At 39.8% G+C, this 26,690-nt stretch overlaps 2 long non-coding RNA genes across 6 annotated transcripts; one reads left to right on the top strand and one right to left on the bottom strand.

The window, feature by feature from the left end:
- Positions 1-14,223: 14,223 nt before the first annotated feature.
- LOC113657937 lies at positions 14,224-24,648 on the bottom strand. Of its 5 annotated transcripts, XR_007140003.1 has the most exons (5): positions 24,509-24,648; positions 24,269-24,325; positions 18,106-18,174; positions 16,940-17,138; positions 14,224-14,899 (listed from the first exon to the last, which is right to left on the bottom strand). It is a non-coding gene; the product is annotated as an uncharacterized LOC113657937 (long non-coding RNA). The 5 variants fall into 5 exon arrangements; XR_007140001.1 differs by lacking the exon at positions 18,106-18,174; XR_003444264.2 differs by lacking the exon at positions 24,509-24,648 and having other exon boundaries at positions 24,269-24,392.
- LOC113657936 lies at positions 24,297-26,602 on the top strand. The gene is made up of 3 exons (XR_003444262.2): positions 24,297-24,440; positions 24,541-24,808; positions 25,780-26,602. It is a non-coding gene; the product is annotated as an uncharacterized LOC113657936 (long non-coding RNA).
- The last annotated feature ends 88 nt before the right edge of the window (positions 26,603-26,690 follow it).

Here is a 26,690-nt window from a genome sequence, read left to right as displayed (position 1 = left end):
AATAGTGGAAACGGCTAAGGATGAAGGATGGCGTATTGTATCGCCAGTGCCACCATTCCCAGGGTGGAGAGGCCTTTCTTCAGCTTTTGCTCCCAGCATCTCTAAAGACTGTGGTAATGCAGCAGCTCCATGATGAGCATGGTCATCAGGGAGTGGAACGTACAACAGAGCTGGTTCGACAAAGATGTTTTTGGCCAGGTATGTCTTCCGACATTAAGCGATGGTGTCAACAGTGTGAACGCTGTACTATTGCTAAGGATGTCTTCCCTCGTGCCCAGACCTATATGGGCCATTTGTTAGCTTCGAGGCCTAACCAAATTCTGGCTATTGACTTTACATTAATTGAGCCATCACAGAATGGAATGGAGAACGTCCTAGTCTTGACTGATGTGTTTTCCCAAATACACCCAGGCAGTGCCAACTCGTGACCAGAGAGCATCTACGGTGGCAAGGGTGCTGGTTAATGAGTGGTTCTATAGGTTTGGTGTTCCTAGTCGTATCCACTCAGACCAGGGAAGGAACTTCGAAAGTATCCTTATTCATCAATTGTGTGAGTTGTACGGCATTGAACGGAGTCGGACCACCCCAGCTCATCCTACAGGAAATGGTCAATGCGAGCGATTTAATCGCACACTGCACAACTTGCTGTGCACCCTACCCTCCGGTAAGAAGAAAAACTGGGTTGCCTATCTCCCTCAGGTGGTGTTCTCCTATAATACTACCCTTCATCAGTCTACCAGTCAATCACCCTATGTCTTAATGTTCGGGCAGGATCCACAATTACCTGTCGACTTTCTTTTGGGCCGAATTGAGGTTCCCACTCAAGGTAGTGTTCATGACTGGATTTGTGACCATCAGGCTAGACTTCAAGTGGCCTTTGACGGGGCTAGGAGTCACATGAAGGCTGCAGCAGACCGTAGAAAAGAACGACATGATCGGAGAGTACAGGACGATCCTTTACGTCAAGGTCAGTTGGTGTATTTGCGGGACCTTAGTGTGCGAGGCCGGGCAAAGATTCAAGATTGTTGGAGTTCTGTGGTTTACAAAGTGCTGCGAGCCCCTACATCTGGTGGATCGGTGTACACCATCGCCCCCATTAATGACTTGGAAAAAGTTAGACATGTGCATCGTACCCTGTTAAGAGCTCAACCATCTGGGCAGAATGTCATAGAGCCTTCTAACTCTTTTTCAGAGTCTGATCAAGCCTCCATGGAATCCAGTGAAGATTGGTCAGATGTATGTCTGTTGGTGTCTGGGCAAGAAGATGCCCCTCCAGTTATAGTGCCCACTGTTCGTTCTTCACCACCGCCTCCTCTTTGTGCTCCATCCCTGCTTCACACCCCTGAGCGTATTTCCATCTCCCCTAGGAGTGTCCCTGATCTTGAGCCTCTCCTGGACAATGATTCCTTGCCTAGTGATCCTTCAGTAGTATCAGAGGACATAGTGCCTATTATAAGAACACCATTACGTTGGACTACTTGAACAACTGCGGGCTACCATCCCAATGTCCATCACTTGCCAGAGACAGTGGGGCATAGAGGGGGTATTGTAAGCTCTCAGATGACTGTCACTAACAGTGTTTCCACCCTCTTTAGGCCTTGGAGTTAATATCGTCGGGTCGACGAATTCAAAACTAGGGGGTAGAATGTGACATGTGCAATATCTTTTAGGTTTGGTTTTTATTTTGATGGGGGGATTACGGGTCCGGAGACACGCCCACTGCTGCTGAGCTGCGCATCGACATGGAGCACACCTGTGCCACATAATTAGTGCAGCATGCTAGTGGCTTTATAAAAAGCACATTGGAGTGGGGCTGTTTAATTTCTCTTCCGTGTGCATCTTGTGTGGGCAGAAAAGGTCTTTTGGCTATATTTTCCTGTAGCTGTCCCCTGGTGAGTCACCTGCTTTATTCCCTTATTTTTAGTCGCGTAGCATAGCGGGTTCTCTTTGGGAAGGGGGGAAACCTTTTTGAAATGTTTTTTTCTGTTTTTCAGGTGCGGCCAAAGAGCGCTAGCTGCTGTTTCTAATGGCTGTTTCTAATGGCTGTTTCTAGCTGCTGTTTTAAGCAGCAGTTTTATTACTGCTATTTTCTTAGTTGCTGTTCTGATTATTGCTGTTTGTTTTTATGTATATTTTTAGAGCTGTTTTAAACTTGACTCATTATTGGGTTACAGTCGGCATAGTGCGGACGTTGCAGCGGTGAACACTATATCTTGAATACTGGGATGATACGTCAGTACTGCATTGCTGTATATTTATTCTGAGTACAAGTTTAAAACAGCTCTAAAAAATATACATAAAAACAAACAGCAATAATCAGAACAGCAACTAAGAAAATAGCAGTAATAAAACTGCAGCTTAAAACGGCAGCTAGAAACAGCCATTAGAAACAGCCATTAGAAACAGCAGCTAGCGCTCTTTGGCCGCACCTGAAAAACAGAAAAAAACATTTCAAAAAGGTTTCCCCCCTTCCCAAAAAGAACCCCCTATGCTACGCGACTAAAAATAAGGGAATACCCGGAATCCCCCCATCAAAATAAAAACCAAACCTAAAAGATATTGCACATGTCACATATATATATATATTATATGCCTTTCGTAACAATCTTGTGGCTGATGAACACAAATATCCATCAGAACACACACATATATATATATATATATATATATGTGTGTGTGTGTGTGTGTGTACTGTATATGAATATATAATTTTGGAGTGTGCTGATGGATATTTGTGTTCATCAGCCACAAGATTGTTACGAAAGGCAGGCACTGATGTAGGTGAGGTAGGGTGGAGTCAGCGTTCACATTCATCCCAAAGGTGTTCAGTAGGAATGAGATCAGAAAACAACCACATATAGCAGGAAAGGTCAGGTGACCCAATATTTTTGAAAATATAATGTACACCAAGTGTATCACCAAGGCCATATCCCAAAGTGTAGGGAGATTCCAGCTCTGTCCATGAAAACTAATTAAAATTATTGTTAATTAAATCAAGCACTTCGTGTTTTTTGGGTTGACACCAGGGGCGGTTCTAGGATTTCATCTTTAAGGGTTTTAGCCCTCAGTGAGAATTTAAAACAAGAACAGTTCTATATTATATATTATATGACAACTCTGGTAATAAGAATAGTGACATTTCACTGCTTTTGGTTGCCGTCTTTGCGTCTTTCCGCCGATTAACGTTATAGATCAACGCCTCCAGCTCTGACTGAAATAAAGCAGACAGCTGAAGACGCACTTTTGAAAGACTACAACACACGCGTGTAAAAGTATGGAATAAAAGCAAAGTAAAAAAAATCGCTTTTGGATCAAACTGATAAATAATTTTCTTTCCCATCGACGACATGTCCTGCATTTTAACATTTTTTATTGTTTATTTATGAAAGTAAAAATGATCCTTATAGTTTTAGGGTGGCTGAGATTACAGACAAGGGGGCTGAAGCCACCCTAAAAAGGGCTAGAACCGCCCCTGGTTGACACAATTCGCAACGCATTCGCCAGGAATCCTTTTTGACGCCGATTATTTCAAACATCTCCCACAATATATGGCCATGTGTGTTCAGGAATGTCCTCGTTGTTAGTTATTTTAACATCGGTGACTCCCTCTGAATTAACATTAGCCATTCCTTTTGTAGGCGTGCTGCTCATTGTTAGCTCCGCTATAGTTTCGCGGCCCAATGATTGTAGACATGTGATCGAGGTTCTGTTCTGCGAGATCATTTTCTTCTATTAAAAATGCAGTTGCGAGCGTGGTGGCCAGTGGGGTGGCCGTGAATACGTGCATGGTGGCCACGGCCACCATTGGCCACCCCCTGGCTAGGCACAGAGCTGCATTTCTGTCGGCTATAAATGAGGTGAGCCCGTAAAGCTGCATGGCAGCGGAACGCTGTCGCTGAGCCACGTCTCTAAATTCCCGCCGTTTAGTGCGTTCGAGTCGTAGTCCAGTTTATTGTCCAGAGAGCAAACATTGGAGAGTAGAACGGACGGGAAAGCCGGTCGGCTAGGGTTTGTTTTTAGCCGAGCACCGACACCCGCCCGCTTACCGCGCACCGCTTTCGGCGTCCCCTCTCCTGGTCTCCGATATCAGGCGACGGACTGGAGGCCTGGTCTTCGCAAGCCGAAGTCGCGAATCCTTTCCAGCACAACTAACTTGTTATATACATGAACACCGCTGTCTCTGGTGTCCATGTACTAGTAATAGTCGATTAAAAAACGTAAATAAAAACGTAAATAGCACCATATTGAAGCCGCCACAGCATAATAGCTCTTCACTGTTGGAGCAGATGTAGTAGGTAAACTAGTAGGTTTACCAAAACAATAGTATTTTGATGGCAGTGACATTGATATTTTATGACTATCATATAACATTATGTGGGTCTTAAAAAGTTGTCTAGCATTTCTTGAACTAGAACCTAAGAGGTCCAAACCTGTTCCAGCATCAACACGTGTACAAAACATGGTACTTGAAGAAATGGTGTGGAATACGTGGATACGTGTGGAATAACTTGAGTGGCCTGCATAGGTCCCTAACCTCAGTAACGTTCTTCTGGCTGAGTCCACACTATAAAGCCTTCCCAGAAGATTTAAGGTTATCAGAACAGTGAAGAGTGACTACATCTGGCATGGAACGTAAAAATCAAATATAGGTGAAATTGGTAAGGTGTCTGTATACTTGTTACGACCCAATAATAGTCTAGGGGTATTTAGGGAAGTAACACACACAAAAAAAAGGAAATTATTCCCATTAGTACGTGTGTGAAAGGCTGAAGACAGAACACAAATTCAAACGATATGAAAGTTTATTAGTCAAAATATTACAGTAAGTAACAATATATAATATACAAATAGTGGGGAAAAATGATAATGTGGAATAATAAAGAAGGTGAGACTATTTACAGTATTTACAGGACAATTAATGAAAGGAGAGGTACGGGGGAAAAGGGACGAGAGTGGTACTAAAGGAAATAAAGTAACAAAACAACACTAATTTTGTTTTACTCTCTAACCTGACTAATAAATAAAAAATTTGGAACGAAAAGGTCTTAAGCATAAAATCGCCCTACCTAAAATACTCTAACTAGCTGAAACACAAAACATAAAAGGGGTGGCACTCACTCGTAAACTAGTGTATCTAATACAGGGATACATGCAAGTTATCCTACGTGTGTACAATGTATGTCGTGCGACCTCTTACCTGTCCGCTTTCCCCCTTTAGCAGGGAATCGAGTCACCAACAACATTTACAAATGGTGACCGAACAAAAAGTACGGATACGAAAAACAGTACACAATGATAAACTCACAAAAATCAGCTTTTTAAACAAAGGGTAGCAATAAGGACGAATGAGCCGATAAGACTAACTCGCAGCCCTCTGGCATTCTTTCTAAAAAGTATGGGATGATGGATATTGGCGAGCCCTCCAACGCCACTTTTAAAGCTGGGAGATTGACAGTTCAGCGGACCAATGGGAAAATGAGGATGGACCTGAAGAGGGACAGCACGCGAGAGAGAAACAACCAGAAAGAAGAAACAAAACAAAGACACGCCAACACAGACGTAACAACTTTTGGCCACATACTAATGTAGAATTTTAATAAATATCATATCTCAAAAGAATATCATCAACGTTAGACTGGCTTTGGTTAACTGAGGATCTTTTGCTCCTACTATATTACAATGAAAAATTTTTATTTTATTTTACCAGGTATTTCACAGTTGGATACTAAAGCCACTGGAAAGATGGGATTGTGAGCTATCGTTTATTATATCGTGATATTGTCTTGGCGACCAGCATAAGACCTGGAACAGGCAAAAGAGACGCTCCAAAGTCTAGTGCCGGGGCTGAGTCGGTGACAATTACTGATGCATTTCTTGATCTAATTAGGTAAAGAGAGACATATATATGTGGTATGTTGTTTGAAGAATAATTGTTATGACTATTATACTGTTGTATGTATTTTTGTCTTACAGAAATATGGTCCCTTCTAATTTAGTGGAAGCCTGCTTTAAACAGGTATTTCTTGACACCTGTCAAGCAAGGAACTGCAGAACACATGCTGGGACCAGCAGCTCTGTGACTGAGGTCAAATGCCAGAAGGACGATTGTCTCGGTCATCAAAACAGTAAAACAGTGGTCTAATAACCATCAGAATATACAGCATCTAGAATGGTACAGTGGTATTGTTTACATTGTGAAATTGCTAATAAATCAAGATCACAGCTGACTAAAACCAGGCAGTGAACTCCCACTAATTCATGCCAGTTTAAGGTCTAAGTGATCGTATTTTCCATATATAAACACCAGGGAATGACTACAATTTAATATGTCAAGTGTGTAAATTCAAAAACGAGGTATGGGTTTAATATTTTTGTTTATTTGTGACATTTTAGTTTAATAAAGAGGAACTGTGTGGCTGAGCTGCCTGTAAGACCTGATATATCTTCTACATCTTACACCAAATAGTGTATTTATTTAATAATTAAACATGCCATAGCTTGGTTTTACAGAAAAACATTTAATGTAACCTCAAGCAATGTGGGTAACTGTTTATCATTTGACTATACCATCACACCTGTTCATGTTTTTTTTTCTCTTAAACAATTTGACCAGTGAATATAATTTTACAATTAATTAAAATATTGTACTTTTTAGATAAAAAAAAATACTTAAATGTTACAACAGCAATAGACAATAGTTTTCTCACTTTCTCTCTAAATTAATAACACAGCAAAAAAAAGAGACCTTGTCAGATTACCAGATGAAAGCTTTCTCTCCCTAAGACTTTCCTAAGTGAAAAACATGGGAAAAGGTACATGACTCATAATTTTTTTAGCAGGCTCCTTTTTATTATAAGTGCTAAATAAATGTATCCTTACAGAAAAATTAAGCATATCTGCATTTCAATAACACAATCCTGTTTATTATTTTGGTCTTGTCCTCCCCTGAAGCCGAAAACCCTTGTCTACTAGTGAATAAACGATTGTGAATTGTAATATCTTTGAAGACTTTCATTTGCCCATTCTGTTGTGACTGACCCCATAGAGCCACTGGAAAGATGGGATTGCAGGCTATCGTTTATTAAGACCTGGAACAGGCAAAAGAGACACTCCAAAGTCTAGTGCCGGGGCTGAGTTGTTGACAACTACTGATGCATTTCTTGATCTAATAAGGTAAAGAGAGACACATGTATCTATGTGGTATGTTGTTTGAAGAATAATTGTTATGACTATTATACTGTTATATGTATTTTGTTCTTACAGAAATATGGTCCCTTCTAATTTAGTGGAAGCCTGCTTTAAACAGGTATATAAAGGGTGCTTAAATATTATATATACTGTATGATGCTTCTTTTCAATATAGTTTGCCTTTACCTTAAATGTGTATCTTAATTTATCTGTTCTAGTACAAAACACCTTACAAGAAGATTGTTTGGACAAAGAACATCACTGTTATGGTGAATGAAAGTGTCCCTCAGACTGTCCATGGGAGAGTAGAGGAGATGATTCCAGTCTCAGGATCCTCTGATGGAATGAATGCTCTAGGTCTTATGGTTTTCTCATGGCTCTTTGGCTTGGTAATTGGGAAACTGAAGCAGCAGGGCCAGCCACTGAAGGATTTTTTTTAACTCCCTCAATGATGTCATGCAATCATTATGTGGTGAGTGTCAGCCTATGTTCTGTAATTAATTGATTCTGTGTGGATCAGTTGCAGTTTGTTGGTTGTGTTTGCATTCATAGCCTTTAACACACACTCACAAATAAAATGATGTATGTCTGTAAATTATGCTTTGATGAGTAGTAAATGGCTGGGCAAATATTTTTTGATATTTCACTTCACACATTCTCAGGTATGCTCCTGTTGGCATCCTCTTTCTAATTGCTGGGAAGCTATAAGAAATGAAAGACCTTTTTAGCGGTTGGAGGACAGTTGGGAATGTACATGGTGTGCGTCATCGTCGGTCTGTTCATTTACATCATTGTTCTGCCTCCACTTTTCTATTTGGGGACACACAGGAACCCCTTCACTTTCATCTCTGGTCTGCTTCAGGCTTTAATTACAGCCTTTGGAACATCCTCAAGGTATCTTAATAACTGCCGTGGAGCTCCAGATTTATAGAGAAAATAGGACGTTATTTTGATTAGATATTTATCATACTGTTTATGGACTATCAGAAAGTACATAATAGTGAAACACTAATATTACGCCTGTCCGCTTTCCTATCCACTACTCGAGTGGATAACGGGCCGGACGCAGTACCCCCTCCTCCGAGTGGGGAAACCCCCCCCCAACAGATTAATTATGTAAAATAATTGATCTGTAAATGTTATTGATTTTTATATTTGATCACTCTTGTATTTATTTTAACTTTCTTTTTTGTAGTTCTGCTACCCTTCCCATCACCTGCTGTTGCCTGGAGGAGAACCATGTGGACAAACGTGTAACACGCCTTGTCTTGCCAGTGGAAGCCGCCATAAACATGGAGGGTACAGCTCTCTATGAAGCAGTTAATGACATGGCCCTGAACTTTGGACAAATCCTTACCATTGGGTAACACTAACTAAGAAATTAACATAACAGTACACAATAATATTATCCAAAACTTTAACACACAAATTCTTAGTCTAGGTCTGTTTCTTACTGTTAAAATGGATGCACTGGAGCAGCAGCCATTCCTCAAGCTGGTCTTGTAACCATGGTGATTGTATTGACATCTGTAGAACTGCGCACCGAGAACAAGAGCCAGTTTGACCACCAGAAGCTCCCAGTCCCTGATGGCATAGTTCTGTTCAGAAGGGTTCAAACGCTGCGAAAAAAGCAAACAAGGGTTGAGGCAGTGAACAGCAGCTGATTGCTGGAACAGGACCGCTCCCACTCTGATCAGAGGCGTCCACTTCGACGACAACCTGGCAGACTGGGTCAAGCAGGGTAAGGATGGGGGCCAAAGTAAAAAGTTCCTTGAGTCTCTGGAAGGCTTGTTCAGCCTCTCGATCCCGGATGAAGGTTCGGAGAGAGGAGGTGAGTCTGTGAAGGGGACCAGCAATAGTGCTGAATCCTTGAACGAGAGTGCTGAACTATAGAATTTAGAAAACCCTAGAAACCTCTAAAACTCCTTGCAGGACACCCCAGGGTGTGTAAAAAAAAAAAAAAAACGTAGGAGGGCGGTGGTGGTGATGTGGAACTCGTCCGTAAAGACCAGTAACACCAGTAAAGAATGAGCCACGTCAGCTGACACTATCCAACTGGCAAAGATGGACTATGAGTTGTATTTTTTCAGCTGTACCTTTAAACAGGGAACATAGTGAGAATTTAAATACATTTTTTTGTAGTTCTGCCACCCTTCCCATCACCTTCCATTGCCTGGAGGAGAACAACCATGTGGACAAACGTGTAACATGAATGGTACAGCTCTTCTTGTCTTGCCAGTGGGAGCCACCATAAACATGAATGGTACAGCTCTATATGAAGCAGTGGCTGCCTTTTTCATAGCCCAAGTTAATGAGATGGACCTGAACTTTGGACAAATCCTTACCATTGGATAACATTAACCAAGAAATTAAAATAATAGTACACAATAATTTGATCCTTTGCTGTCAGGATAGGAACTGCAGAACACTGATGCTGGGATTACAATTGTCTCAGTCATCAAAAACAGTGAAACAACAATCTAATCCATCAGAATATACAGCACCTAGAAAGGTTTTGAAGGTTTACATAGGTTTTCAAGATGGCGCCGATCATGGCAGCCGTGTTGCGAGCTCCAAGGAAACTTTGCAGTTTTTCATTTATTTTACTAGATGTTCTGTGTGTCGCGAAACTCAAACCGAACTTTGAGTTCTTGAACACCGGTGATTTGTTTACCAACACGGCATCAGAGCCCTTTGTCTGGGTCGCACGGACGCGACCAAGGAAATGCTGCCGGAAAAGAGGGAAGAGAGCCGGCGTCCTTGTTAGACTCAGACGTCGTCACAGTAAAACACCTTTACTGTTGCACTTTTATTGATGGTCCAAGACTTTATTGCATATGAGGTGAATTATTCTTAGTTGCTTAATGCGGTTAATGTGCTGAACTTTATACAATGACATGGATATTTTTGTTCAAATAAAACAAAGTGTCGAATATCCATTGTCTGGCATGTTACTGACAAACACATGTAACTAGAAGTTAATAACAAATACAAATGTTTAGAAATCATGGATAGACTAGTAAGTAATGCTGCATCTTCTGTAGCAAAAGGAAATTCAGCAAATGAAAGTTAGGTATTTTCTACTGTTGTCGTCCCTACTCAGAAAAAATGTAGTTTGATTGCATTCTGAAAACCGCATACACCAAAGCGTGTTCCATTTTAATTAACCAGGAAATGAGGTAAAATATATGTGCATTTTGGGTGGTAGTAGAAAGATCGGATTGATATCTGTGTGTGCGTGTGTGGCCGATATGTTTGTGTGTTAGTATGTGTGTGCATCCGTGTTTGTGACCCCAAAGGTCACTGAAGATTTACCCCCTTGGGTTACCCCTTTTGAGTTATCACCTCAGCAAGGTCAGATATTATCAAGCACATGCACACACACTCCCCAAAAGTTCCCATTCTTTTAGCACGTACAATGTTTCTGGCAGGAACAAGGGCCTCCTGTTCTCTCTCTCCCTAGTCTGACACAGAACTTTTCTATGTGGGGACACGGAGGAACCCCTTCACTTTCATCTTTGGTCTGCATGGTACAGCTCTATATGAAGAAGTGGCTGCCTTTTTCATAGCCCAAGTTAATGAGATGGACCTGAACTTTGGACAAATCCTTCCCATTGGGTAACATTAACCAAGAAATTAAAATAATAGTACACAATAATTTGATCCGAACTTTGCTGTCAAGAAAGGAACTGCAGAACATTGATGCTGGGATTACAATTGTCTCAGTCATCAAAAACAGTGAAACAACAATCTAATATCCATCAGAATATACAGCATCTAGAATGGTACAGAAGCATTGCTTTACACTGTGAAATTGCTGATAAATCAAGCTCACAGCTGACTAAAACCAGGCAGTGAACTCTCACTAATTCATGCCAGTTTAGAATCTTTAAGTTTAGAGAAAAATTAAGCACATCAGGGATGTTTAATGTGAGTTCAAATCCCAGCAAGACCAAAGGTGCTTTTTATTGTTTATTATTGTTGTCTTTTCTAAAATAGGAATGACTGTTTCAGAGAGATACATTGATATAAAAAAAAAAATCAACAGATAGACAGAAAGGTGTGTATGTACTGCCCTTAAGTGCTGTGGTCTGTATCTTTCCAATCTTGAGCATTTGTCACAATTGCACTATTGAAATTGCAACATTGCAAAAACACACACACATCAGTTAGTTTCCTGATGTAAATGTTGTCATTTACTGTATATACGATTGCTAAAGGTTTTAATGGTTTACATAGGTTTTCAAGATGGCACCGAGCATGGCAGCAGTGTTGCGAGCTCTGAGGAAACTTTGCAGTTTTTCATTTATTTTACTAGTTATTCTGCTGTTCTGCGTGTTGGAAGTTGTTTGCATAACTGTTCATGACAGACACACGCTTCAAAATATAGGTTCCTATGTCGCGAAACTCAAACGGGACTTAGTTCTTGAACGCTGATTTGTTTACCAACACCACATCAGAGCCCTTTGTCTGGGCCGCATGGACGCGACCGAGGAAACGCCGCCGGAAAAGAGGGAAGAGAGCCGGCGTCCTTGTTAGACTCAGACGTCATCCCCTCCGACTTCCTCTCCCAACCATTTTGCTGGCTAATGTTCAGTCACTGGACAACAAACTCTGTGAACTGCAGGCAAGTATCTCTTACCAACGAGAAACGAGGAACTGCTGCATCATTTTCCTCACAGAAACCTGGATGTCTGCGGAGGTTCCAGACTCAGCCATCGAGCTCACTGGGTTCTCTGTGTTCGGACAAGACAAAAGAGCTCACGGGGAAAAGCAGAGGTGGGTGTGTTTGTTTTTTTATCAACAACTCATGGTGTGATGGAAGGAACCTACACTCTATCAAATCCTTCTGCTCCCCTGATCTGGAATTTCTTATGCTTCTGTGTCGACTATTCTGGCTACCGAGGGAATTTACAGCGGTCATTATTACAGCTGTTTACCTCCTCAAGCTAACAGACTATGCACTCAAGGAACTGTATGGGAATATAAGTGAGCAGGAAACCGAGTACCCAGATGCTTCATTTAGTGTTACGGGGGACTTTAACAAAGCAAACTTCAGAACAATAGCTCCAAAATATTTCCAACACGCATGGTGACCGTGTACTGGACCACTGCTACTCTCCCTTCCGGGATGCCTACAAATCCCTCCCCCGCCCACCTTTTGGCAAATCGGATCACTTGTCCATTATGCTCCTGCCTGCTTATAGGCAGAAACTGAAACGGGAAGCACCCGCCCTCAGGACAATCCAATGCTGGTCGGACCAATCAGATGCTGTACTACAGGACTGTTTTGATCACGTGGAATGGGACATGTTCCGGGCAGCTTCTGATGAAGACATAAAGTACTCAGATTCTGTCACGTGTTTCATCAGGAAGTGTGTAGAAGATGTTGTGCCAACAAAAACAATCCGCATCTACCCCAACCAATAACCGTGGATTTATAGCGATGTTCGAGCAGCCTTGTCAGTGCGGACGTCTGCTCTTAAATCCGGGAATCCTGACGATCGCAAACAAGCCAGTTACGATCTCAGGAAAACCATCAAAGCCGCAAAAAGACAGTACAAAAACAATGTTGAAGAACATTTCAACACCAACAATACAGGAAGCATGTGGCAGGGCATCAACATCATCACGGACTTTAAAGGGAACAAACCAGCTACTGTGAACATTGCCGCCTCTCTACCGGATGAGCTAAATAACTTTTATGCTCGTTTCGAGGCTCACAATCCCGCCCACACAGAGAGCGCTCCCACGGTGCTGCAGAAGATGTGAGTGCACTCTCCGTGTCTGTCTCGGATGTAACCCGATCCTTCCGACAGGTAAACATCCGCAAGGCTGCGGGTCCTGATGGCATCCCAGGCCGTGTGCTCCGAGCATGCGTATCCCAACTGGCCGGTGTGTTCACAGACATTTTCAACCTCTCCCTGTGTCTGTCTGTGGTTCCAGTGTGTTTCAAAAAATCCACCATTGTGCCCATACCAAAGAAAAATAAAATCACATGCCTAAATGTCTGGAGGCCAGTTGCTCTCACACCCATCTTCAGTAAGGAGTGCTTTGAGAAACTCATCAGAGAATACATCTGCTCTGTGCTGCCTGCCTCACTTGATCCGCTCACCTTAACATGTTACATATATATTACATATATGATATTTATATTTATACTTATAAATATATAAAAATAGATACTGTATATAAAGTGTAGTGCATTGTAAATATGTCTAGTAGTACACTGTGTGTACTGACTATGTATGAGCACATTGCATCTTTTCCACATTTCACCTGGTACTAAGCATTTTGCACATTTTTCACCTGTATGTAAATTGTTCTAATTTCTGTTTCTTAACTACAGTATGTAAATGGTTCTGCAATTTCTGGAGCTCGCTCCCAAGAATTTCACTCAATTTCATTGCCACCCAATCTAAAACCATCAAACCTAAAGAATTTAAGGAAAATTAACAGTGAATTACTGTAGCAGCAAAACTCTCATGATGTAATTCTGAAAAGAAAAGCAAAGAAGCAAAGACAGAATTTTATTTTGCTGCAGCAAAAGGCGTCTTCCATACAGTGTAGTGCCACGTCTACACAGCGAAGAGGCAAATTCTAGTGTTTTAGATCTCCCTTTTGTACCCCAGGTGTGTGCGTGTGTGACTATTTGTGTGTTAGTATGTGTGTGCATCTGTGTGCATCTGTGTTTATGTGACCTCAAAGGTCACTAAAGATATACCCCCTTGGGTTACCCCTTTTGAGTTATCACCTCAGCAAGGTCAGATCTTATCAAGCACATGCACACACACTCCCCAAAAGTTTCCATTCTTTTAGCACGTACAATGTTTCTGGCAGGAACAAGGGCCTCCTGTTCTCTCTCTCCCTAGTCTGACACAGAATTTATTATGAAAGCACATGTTAACACTCATGATATTTAAAATGTCCGCTACATTTCCCTCCATTTTGTCCTTTAGGACACACAATGTAAATGAAATTTTAACATAATCATTACTTTAGGCATTCAAAAGATAATATGAGACGAAACAGACATTTTCCGTTGGGCTTTTTAATGACATCTTCATTAACTAAAATTTAGACATTGGATATACTGCTGTTTTTTTCTCTGAGGGATAGGGCCCTCTGGTTTAAGCATAATAAAGGATAGAGAGAGAAGCAGCACAATTCAGGATGTCACTCAGTGATTAATGTAGGCAGCACCAAACTAAGTGAACCTTCACCCTTCTTGACGTATATCGGTGCTCAGAGTGCAGGCAATGCCATTTCGCACTCGTCCCACCTCACCGAGGCTTGGGAACACTACCGGTATTGGCTGTTTCATGAGTGCAGGTAAACTCTTAGAGTTGTTGGCCACAATAAGTTATCCCTAATCAGGACATTTTCCTAGCTGCTTCTCAATAATTCTAGGCCTGCTTCTGAAAAGTTCACTATGAATTTGTTAAAAACAGATCCATACCCTTCTTCCATTGGTGTGTCTGCTGATATGTTCTTGTACTCCTGGCTTAGTACTGGTACCTGGTTGCAGTGGCTGGTATGGATCCATGTTTCTCTCACCACTCTTTTCGCAGGGGTGGGTGTAGTCAGCAGAATCTGGAACTGTCCCTGCCAATGCTTGGCCCTCCAGTTCTTTCTCCTGAAGTCTTTCACCACAATCCATTCATTAGGCAATGCGTCTGCATTTGGCTTAGAAAGGGTGTCCTTCACCTGTCTGTGAATATCAGATAACACAGAGGACATGTTTGTGCAATAATTCAACATTTTATCTTCACATTCGCTGGTTGTTTTGCTGCTGCCTTTGCCACAGCATCAGCTTTGGTGTTACCTATGGAAATAGGATCATTATTACACATACAGTTGTGTTCAAAATTATTCAACCCCAACTGAAATTGATTGTTTTGGTCGGTTTGACATTGATTTTGATCATTCAGTCATCCTGCTTACAATTAAATCAAAGAGGCACGTGTAGGTCAGACAAATATAACATAACATTTATAATGAAATAACCACAAATGTCTTTTCTGAGCTCACATCATTATCAGTTTTATTCAACCCCCAAGTGACACTCAATCTTAGTACTTAGTACAACATCCTTTTAGAGTTATAACAGCTTTTAAACGTGAAGCATAGCTTGACACAAGTGTCTTGCAGCGATCTACGGGTATCTTCGCCCATTCATCATGGGCAAAAGCCTCCAGTTCAGTCACATTCTTAGGCTTGCGCACTGCAACTGCTTTAAGTCCCACCAGAGGGCCACTTCAAAATGTTCCAGCCTTTAATATGCAACCATGCTCTAGTGGACTTGGAGGTATGCTTGGGATCATTGTCCTGTTGAAAGGTCCAACGTCTCCCAAGCCTCAGGTTTGTGACGGACTGCATCACATTGTCATCCAATATCTCCTGGTACTGAAGAGAATTCATGGTACCTTGCACACGCTGAAGCTTCCCAGTACCTACAGAAGCAAAACAGCCCCAAAGCATGATTGACCCCCCGCCATGCTTCACAGTAGGCAAGCTGTTCTTTTCTTCATAGGCCTTGTTCTTCCTCCTCCAAACATAGCGTTGATCCATGGGCCCAAACAGTTCTAATTTTGTTTTATCAGTCCACAGAACACTATCCCAAAACTTCTGTGGTTTGTCCACATGACTTTTGGCATACTGCAGTCGACTCTTCTTATTCTTTGGAGACAGCAAGGGGGTGCGCCTGGGAGTTCTGGCATGGAGGCCTTCATTACGCAGGGTGCGCCGTATTGTCTGAGCAGAAACTTCAGTACCCACATCTGACAAATCTTTTCTCAGTTCTTCTGCAGTCACACAGGGACTTTTCTCCACTCTACACTTCAGGTAGCGCACAGCAGTCGAAGTCAGCATCTTCTTTCTGCCACGAACAGGTAGCGTTTCAACAGTGCCCTTTGCCTTGAATTTGCGAATGATGCTTCCTATGGTGTCTCTTGGTATGTTTAACATCTTTGCAATCTTCTTATAGCCATTGCCCTTCCTGTGAAGAGTAATCACCTCTTCTCTTGTCTTCCTGGACCATTCTCTTGACTTCACCATGTTTGTAACCATACCAGTAAATGTCTAGAAGGAGCTGAGTATCACAGTCATTTTAAAGCTGCCTAATTGGTGCTTATTAGGCTTTATTGCTGCTCCCTGAACTCCACAGGTGTTTGCAATACCTGATTGAAAACACTTCAATGAACCGCTGTTCTTCAGAGTGGTAGTCTTTAAGGGGTTGAATAATTGTGTCAATGAAGAATTCACAAAAGAAACATTTACTACTGTATTACAAAACTAATTGATGTCATTTTAGTTGCATATGGTTCTTTAAAAAGTCCTTGTAGGATTTCATTCTGAATACAATTACAAATGTACACTAAATTCCCTAAAACCATTTACAGCATTGGGGGTTGAATAATTTTGAACAGAACTGTACTTCGCATTTACATACTGCAGTTGTTTTTGGAAGGAGGATTGCCTCCAGGAGGTGAGCTATCAGGCCATGGTGCATGAGGGTTTTCCCAAGGACGTTTTTTTGTTCCAAAAGCAGCTTTCCTCAAAACTTGCTGAAGGTAGTTAACAAGATCAAAGTGTACGTGTTGCAGCACACGGTCAGTTCCCAAAACTATTCATGTAACTTTACCAGTTCCTGGAACCATTGGCCAGATTCCAAACTTAAATTCTGCCTATCCTTGAGACAAATTGTCTGAAGATGGAAAAGATTGAGAATATAAATAAATCGAAATTTTACCACTTAGCTCAGAATCCCGTCACTGGGACAGTCTCGCCATTGTCCAGAATGCTCCCAACTAGTAGTCAATTGTGTGGTTCGAGAACGTAACCGTCTTCGGGTTGGTCAAGTCCAGACCGATCAAGGAACGACCTCAAGACTGGCACACAGACGAGGGAAATCTCGGTGGAACCTCCAAAAATGTGGTGGCCGTTTTGATCTACAAGTAAAAAACTCTCAGACTCAGAGGTGGTGGTAAAAGCAAAGTAGTATAGAATGAATTTTATTTTGCTGCCGCAAAAGGCTTCTTCAATACAGTGTAGAGTGCTGTTTCAGCTCTCCCTTTTGTACCCCAGGTGTGTGTGTGTGGGGCCTGGTATGAGTGTGTGTTAGTATGTTTGTGTGCATCGGTGTTTATGTGACCTCCCAGGTCACTGAAGATTTACCCCTTTTGAGTCATCACCTCATGCACACACACTCCCTTAAAGTCCCCATCCTTTTATTACATACAATGTTTATGGCAGGAATAAAGACCTTGTTGGGAAGATCAGAAGGTTGTATCTCAGGATTGTAATCTAAGGAGGTTGTAATACCCCTAGCCTATCTCTCGCTGTGTCTGTCAGAACACAGGTGACTGTGTCAGAGACGTAGTAGAAAAAAGTTTCCTATTACAAGGTTGGATGTACACAGTTTGTTGAGGAGGCCATGTAGATGCAGATAGGTGTAGTAATGAGGTATGGAGTATTATGATATAATGTTCTACAACAGAAGAGAGTAGAAATGAACATAACCCTCAGTAGGATGTTTCATAAGCACATTAACTTAAACAATGATAACCCACAGGCATTAGGTTGACAAATAAGGCTCTAATAAACAGTTTACACTTAAACATATCGCTGCATGTCACATAAGCATGTAACAAACATCAGTAATACGGCTCAGTCGCTATGTACTAAATAGATAGATATAACTCAGATAAAGATAAACTCACAGCTTACTGATAGTAATAAATCCACAAAGGAACTAACGGCATAAACAGGACTAACATGGACCTACCATATTAGCTTAGCATTAGCATTATTGCTCGAAGTGAAGAGTAACGGCTCTTGCGTGTTAAACATTATCAGGACTTTAAGAACAGCTACTATAACTGTTAGAAAATCGTCTAGTACACAACTAGCACTTACAATTAGTCATGCACGCACACCACTCGATGCGTAGGCCAACAGTCTCAGTTGGCTGCTTCCAGGTGGTGACTGACGTACACAATAAGCACAATGCACATTTACATTTTATTTCATATTTCACAAACATTTGAGCTTTTCATTTTTCTTCTTTAAATCTACTCACACAATTCAAAAGTTATTTTATGCATTTAAATAATCATACTTAACTGAACATATAAGGCCTATGAACCTAAGAAATACATGAAAACCCTACACATTTAACATTGCTGATATTATAATCAGATCTGTCATGTTATATTAACATTAAATTTTCTTTCTGCATTAGCAGCAAATATCTGTATTACACTTGTCTGCACAGAAATGTCCGTTTAAACATGTACTGCAGAAGTGTATGTACATTTGTGTCATGTACATGAACTCTGATTAACCAAAGAAAATTATATATATATATATATATATATATATATATATATATATATATATATATATATATATATATATATATATATATATAATATTGAACATAATAACCTGGTAACTGGAGCCTGTATAAATCAAATTAGATGCATTTCAGGAGCACATAAGCATTTATCAGCGTTTACAAAATGGCGGATCATCTACACATTTCATAGATAGCTACGGGATGCACTTATTTCGAGGGATTTCAGAACAGCGTAACATATTGCGTCATCAGGTAGGCGTGGCCTATTTGATAATCTAACCCTAACCATAGCTTTTGGTTGTTTATTTGTTTTCTAAAGCAGTTTAACTGTAAGATAATAAAGCATAATAGTTTTTTTTTTAAAGAGGGCATTTTCCAAGACCTCCAGAAATCACGCCCATGTAACATCATGGTAACAAAACCCCTGCAATTTAGTGAATGCCCGGAGATGGGGGGGGGGGGGGGTGACGACGTGAGTGGTTGTGGTGTTTTGAGCTGAGACAGAAATATGGGGTCCACTTATTATAATAAGTTTTAAACTCCATGGTTGCCAAACATTATTAGCGATACATTTGTAAAGACACTTTTGGAGACTTTCAACAACTGTTTTGTGTTCGGATTATGGAGATGGAGGACTCTGTGGAGATGGAGACTGAATCAACAAAAGAAAAGAGGTGTCGTAAGGATCTTCATTCTTATGCCTGTAAAGCGTCTCTAGGAGGTACCTGTAACACCAACCCCAATACTCCAGAGAAACGTCCACCAAAGGAAGTTAAGAATGATGGGGAGAATGAACCGTCTTTGGCTGAGATGCAAGAGAACATTATCCGCGTTCTGACGGCCAAAATCGATCAAAGAGCTGATCAAATTGATATGGCAGTAAAACAAAACACTCTACAAATCGAAGGACTTAAAAAATCACTTGAGTACTGTTATCAAGAAATCGCTGATTTTTATAAGGACAATGCATGTCTTAAAACACAGTGTGTGGAATCTCAAAAAAAGTTTCAACTAATGGAACAGAAGCTGAATGATGCTGAGAGATATAACAGGCGATGGAACTTGCGCCTTTATGGAGTTGTCGAGAGATCAGAAGACGACATTAAAGCGGTTGTGAAAGAAATATGCAGAGAGATCTTTCCAGAAGCTGAGTGCACACTTGTGACAGGTGTCATGGATATAGTCCACAGGATTGGGAAACCTCCAGAGATGAAGAACAACGTCACATCGCGACCAGTAATCATCAGGTTTCTTTCACGGCAAGAGACTTGGTGTGGGGATTTGCTAAAGCTAATGAATATTTACAAAGAAAGCATCTTCGCTTCAAAGAGGATCTGACTGCTGCAGACAAAGAAGCACGCACCAAGTCATGGCCTCTTGTAGAAAAGGCACGCAAAGAGGGAAAGAGAGCATACTTTGTAGGTGATAAGGCTTACATATATAAGAAAGAGGTTCGAGTTACCTAATGTTTCATTAACTGGAACATATATTGATCGGAGCAAGCAACTTTCCTTATATTTGTGTAAGCGACAGCCGACATATGTAGGCTATATTGGTAACAAGTTGTAGTTCTGTTAAGAATGGCACCTATACAATGTACTTAAAAAATGTTGGAAAAAGTGTTCATATGTAACATTAGATAATCTGCATTTACTGGCGGTTACATTTTCATTATATATTGCAGAGGATTATATAGAAGATATTTATGCGACAACAGCAAGTTAAAGACCCTAGTATAGGAACTTTTTTTTTCCCATGTCTAAGTTTTTTCGAATTAATGCCAGAGGTTTACCTGATCCTTTGAAAAGGAAATCATTATTTTTATATTGTAAAGGAAAGGGTGTCGATTTTTATTTCGTTCAAGAAACACATTCTTGTGATGAAGATGAAAGGTTATGGAGAAGTCAATGGGAAAATGACAGCATTTCAGATTTCAGATTCAGATTTCAGCACTAGGTCTGCGGGGGTTGCTATACTAAAGGGAAAGTTCAAGGGTCAGGTTCTTAGCCACGAAATTGATAGTTTGGGAAGAATGGTAATAATACATGTTAACAATGATCAAACTCATTACACACTTGTGAATTCATATGCCACTAATAAAAGATGGCTAAATGAAACGTTTTTCACAAATATCTAAATGAATCTGAAGCAAATTAAAAATAAATTTCCCTTGACAAGATTTTTTTTTATTTTTTTTTTTTGGAGGGGGGGGGGGTTTCAATATTGATTTCAATAGTGTATTTGATGAAGTTATGGATCGATGGCCATTGAGAAGCAATGAAACTCGTTGTGAAATCAGGAATGTATGTACCCATATAGGTTTAGTTGACATTTGGCGCCTCAAAAATCCAGACAAAAGAATATATACATGGAGCAACAAAGATTATTCCAAACAATCACGCATTGATTTTTTCCTATCATCACATGAACTGGAAGAGTATGACCAGACTGTGTCTATAGAGCCATCAGTTTTAACTATCATAAAGGTATATCAATTTTGATTAATATGCATGGTCCAGCTGAATTTAAACTAAAAAGGGGTTATTGGAAGTTGAATAAAAAGTTATTAAATTATGATAATTTTAAAACGATGATATCAAAGATAAGCATTGGTCTCAGGCTAAATAACGAAAGTTTATGGGAAACATTGGGAAATAATGAAATACAGTACAAAATTAGGAACTTCGCTATTTCAATGGGTAAATCTATTGCTTCAGTTAAAAGACAAAAAGAATATAGTGTTATAAAAGAAATAATGCACCTGTCTAGTAAAGGTCATTTGAATGCACAGGAATTGATGGATATATCATCACTACAAGTACAATTGGATAACATTGATCAAGAAAAAGCAGAGGGTGCATTTATCAGGTCAAGACATAAATGGTTGGAACAGGGCAAAAAAATACTAATTATTTCTTTAATTTGGAGAAAAGGAATGGCGAATTGACTTCTATAAGCAAGTTGTTAATTAATAATACAGTCACAGAGGATGGAAATAAGATATCAAAGTTTGTTACTCAGTTTTATAAAAACCTGTATACTTCCAATTTTGTATCTCCTGATCTGAATGACTTTCTAAATAGTGATAAAGACAAGGCCAAAGTTATTGATGATGACTTTAAATTGTTTTGTGATGGTGATTTAAGATTAGAGGAAGTTAAAGAGTGTATTGGCAGCCTTAAAGATAATCGTTCTCCAGGTAATGATGGACTTGTTAGTGAGTTCTCTAAAGTGTTTAGAAATAAATTAGCTCAGTTTTTGTTAGCTGTCTTCATAGAATCTGTTGAAAAGGGGGAATTGCCCGCTTCTTTAAGACAAGGGCGTTATTACATTAATTCCAAAACCAGATAAAAATACTCTATATTTAGAAAATTGGAGACCCATTAGTCTATTATATAATGATGCCAAACTATTTGCTTTCATTTTTGCCAAAAGTCTGAAAAAAGTATTGGAAAGGATTTATTTAAGGAAGGCACATTAGTAATAATATTAGATTAATCCTAGATATGATAGATTACAATGAATATGTCTTAGATGATAGTTTTATCTTTTTTATTGATTTTCACAAGGCATTTGATACCATAGAGCACAACTTTTTATTTAAAGCAATTGACTTTTTTTGAGTTTGGCTGTTATTTTCAAAAAGCTATCAAAACTCTACACAAAGGATGTACCAGTTCTGTAAAATTAGCAAGGGGGACATCTGGAAGATTTGAAATAAATAGAGGGATTAGACAGGGATGTCCGATCTCTCCCTTTTTGTTTTTATTAGCAACACAAATAATTACTCTTCACATCAAAAAAGGACATTTGCAAGGAATTACAACATTAGGAAAAACATTTAAGTTGTGTCAATTTGCAGATGACACTGTTTGTGAAAGATAGGAATGAAATCAGTAAAGCAGTGAAATGCATAAAAGATTTTTCAGATGTATCAGGGCTAAGAATGAATGTGAATAAGTCAGTTCTGTTTCTTCTTAAATATTGTAATTTACCCAATCTTTGTAATATTCCAATTGCAAATCAAATAACATATCTGGGAGTTGTTATATGTAAAGATGAATATCTGTGTAATAGTTTAAAATTTAATCCAATTATTAACAAAACGAATAAGAAGTTTAATATGTGGTTACAAAGGGATTTGTCAATTCAGGGGCGGGTGCTTTTGTCAAAAGCCGAAGGAATCTCCAGATCAGTATGTGTGTCATTATCATTAGACATTCCCCATAAAGTTACCAAACAATTAGATAAAATACTTTTTGATTTTATTTGGAAAAACAAGCCTCATTATATGAGAAAAGAATTTTTATGCAATTCCAAAGATCATGGTCTTAACTGTATTTTTCTGAGTTTTAAGGTCTTTTTTTTTTGGATGGTACTACCTGGAAATAAATGTGTGTGGTTACAGCCTCTCTCAATACACTCTTAGCACTGATCTCGGGAAAGCTACTCATTGCATTAATTTCAGTAGGATTGCTTACTTCATGTTTCACTAGTATTTTCTATTTGAACAAACTGCTTTCTGTTAGCTTGTTGTAAGAATGTTGGGATTCCGGGGAACTCTTGAACATTAAAAAACTAAAGCCTTAACAGACGTGAATAACTTTCCCACAGTCAGTGATAACGTGACTATCACGCTATCTCTCTGTACCTGGATAACGTCTGCCGCTGCTGCCAAATGACTCACTGATTGAAGTCTGTCTTGGACACAGACGTTTATATATATCGCGTCTTCTCGCCGTGGACCTCCTCCTCAGTCCGCCGTTTCATTAAATCATCATATTATGACTTATCCTCGGATATTTAGCGAGGTTTGTAGTGTAGTGTTACCACTGAATTTCACTGTCTTTCCAAACACATCACGCTCAGCCACAGTCACTCTTCAGTCTTCGTAGCGGGAAAATAAAAGGCTGCAGGGGCCCCGTCAAAGAGCCGAAGTGCACACACACCTGACCGGCGGAAGGAGAAGTAGTTCCTTCCCCTAACCGGATATAATTAGACTTTTCTGGTGCCAGCAAGTTACTTATGATAAACACTCACTCCAAATTACTGAGTTTAAATATCGACATTTTAATATGAGAATCGATACTAGAGCAGGAGACGTTGGGATCGTAAATATCGATACTTTAGTATAGATCCGCACATCACTAGCCAAAAATGTCTAACACATCTGTGTCTCGACTACAACTAACGTTACCTGAGCACAGACTGGTTAACATTCTTATTAAAAAAATCCGGTTTAACACTTCGTTTTAATGAGAACGTGAAAAATATCTTAACACACGATGTTAATACTGAGTGCAACCACGTCCTCTTAAACATCACAACAGCGCCAAATTGAGGCTTAACCTGGACTAACAATAGCCTAACAAAAAGCCTTAAATATTAACTTTGGCCATCTTCTAATTACGTGCGTGTAACTTACGCTAATATAACCGCGTAAGGTTAATATATAATTTGCGTCGAGGTCCTGAACAGATTGCTTTAATGGCTTGATTCAGAATCATGGCTCACAACATATTTACATGTAATTTTAAAAAGGTCTTATGTGTATTTTTTAAAACGAAAATAAGAAATACATGCCTTCATAAAAGCTATACATTTACCCACTCAGCAAACAAATTTGCACCACTAATGGCATACGTTGTTTGGGGGGGGGGGGACAATTCATGTCCACTTTTCATTTCAAGTGCTTAAAATTAATTAACGTTAATTACTCACCTGAAACCTGTTTCTCCCGCTCCAAGTCCAAAATGGCAGCCAGAAAACGTGGCGATGCTGATAGTGAGAAAGGAAACCTCGTAGATCCATATGGCTCATGCGCGCAATTCAATTAAAAAATGTTTGTTATAATATGGTCCCTTCTAATTTAGTGGAAGCCTGCTTTAAACAGGTATATAAAGGGTGCTTAAATATTATATATACTGTATGATGCTTCTTTTCAATATAGTTTGCCTTTACCTTAAATGTGTATCTTAATTTATCTGTTCCAGTACAAAAGACATTACAAGAAAATCGTTTGGACAAAGAACATCACTGTTATGGCGAATGAAAGTGTCCCGCAGACTGTCCAGGAGACAGTGGAGGAGATGATTCCAGTCTCAGGATCCGCTGATGGAATGAATTCTCTAGGTCTTGTGGCGTTCTCATTGCTCTTTGGATGGATAATTGGGAAACTGAAGCAGCAGGGCCAGCCACTGAAGGATTTTTTTTTAACTCCCCCAATGATGTCATGATGCTCATAGTAGCAATCATTATGTGGTGAGTGTCAGCCTATGTTCTGTAATTAATTGATTGTGTGGATCAATTGCTATTTGTTGGTTGTGTTTGCATTCATAGCCTTTAACACACACTCACAAATAAAATGATGTATGTCTGTAAATTATGCTTTGATGAGTAGTAAATGGCTGGGCAAATATTTTTTGATATTTCACTTCACACGTTCTCAGGTATGCTCCTGTTGGCATCCTCTTTCTAATTGCTGGGAAGCTATTAGAAATGAAAGACCTTTTTAGCGGCTGGAGGACAGTTGGGAATGTACATGGAGTGTGTCATCATCGTTCTGTTCATCCACATTGTCATTGTTCTGCCTCCACTTTTCTTTACCCCTTCAATTTCATCTATGGTCCGCTTCAGGCTTTAATTACAGCTTTTGGAACATCCTCAAAGCATGCTGTGTAAATCTAGATTTATAGAGAAAATAGGATGTTATTTTTTAGTGTTTATGGAGTATCAGAAAGTACATAATAGTGAAACACTAATATGCCTGTTCGCTTTTCTATCCACTATTCGAGTGGATAATAGGCCGGCCACAGTACCCCCTCCTCCAAGTGGAACCTGAACCGGCATGGAACCCCCCTGTAACAGATTAATTATGTAAAATAATTGATTTATAAATGTTTTTGATTTTATATTTGATCACTTTTGAATTTTTTAAACGTTATGGTTTTAGTTTTGAAACTACAAATATAATGAAATTTGATTCTACCCAAGAGCTTAAGTATTTTTAGGTATTTTCTCTACCATGCAAATTAAACAGGATGAGACCATGGCTATAATCTTCTATAATAAAATAACTTGTCTCTTTTTTTTTTGCAGTATGTCATTTACAAACTCTTTCCTTCCTAGGAGCACTAACCTATTGGCAAATATGGTCTATGAGTTGTGTTTTGTCAGCTGGAACATTAAACATATTAAGTATTTTTAATTTAATTTAATTTTTTTTTTTGTAGTTCTGCTACCCTTCCCATCACCTTCCATTGCCCGGAGGAGAACAACCACATGGACAAACATGTAAAATGCCTTGTCTTGCCAGTGGGAGCCACCACAAACATGGATGGTACAGCTCTGTATGAAGCAGTGGCTGCCATTTTCATAGCCCAAGTTAATGACGTGGCCCTGAACTTTGGACAAATCCTCACCATCGGGTAACACTAACCAAGAATTAAACATAACAGAAAAAACTATAACACAAAAATGCTTAGTCTAGATCTGTTTCTTACTGTTAAAATGGATGCATTGGAGCAGCAGTGGTCACCTCAAACTGGTCTTGTAACTATGGTGATGGTATTGACGTCTGTAGGACTGCCCACCGAAGACATATCACTCATCGTTGCTGTGGATTGGATCCTGTAAGTCTTTACTAAATGTCACATTTGCCACATCTCCAGCAGAGAGCACTCTTGCAAAAGGTTACTAATACATAATGCAGGCATAGTGTAAGAGAATACACTCTGAAATGTCCTAATAGCAATGCTGTTGTATTGTGGTGTTCCACAATGCCAGCTCCAATTGAGTCTCCTAACACATTATTGGAGCCGGCATTATGGAACACCCGTCAAGAAAGGAACTGCAGAACACTGATCCTGGAACCAGCAGCTCTGTGACTGAGGTCAACTGCCAGGAGGACGATTGTCTCGGTCATCAAAAGAGTAAAAAAGCAGTCTAATAACCATCAGAATATACAGCGGTATTGCTTTGACTTTACAAGAGTGGTATGTGTTTGATATTTTTGTTCATTTGTGACAGTTGAATAAAGAGGAACTGTGTGGCTGAGCTGCCTGTAAGACCTGATATCTTATACATCTTACACCAAATAGTGTATTTATTTAATAATTAAACATGCCGTAGTTTGGTTTTACAG

Source organism: Tachysurus fulvidraco, chromosome 2, assembly GCF_022655615.1.
Source record: "Tachysurus fulvidraco isolate hzauxx_2018 chromosome 2, HZAU_PFXX_2.0, whole genome shotgun sequence".
Taxonomy (NCBI): domain Eukaryota; kingdom Metazoa; phylum Chordata; class Actinopteri; order Siluriformes; family Bagridae; genus Tachysurus; species Tachysurus fulvidraco.
This window is presented reverse-complemented; position numbering and strand designations above follow the sequence as displayed.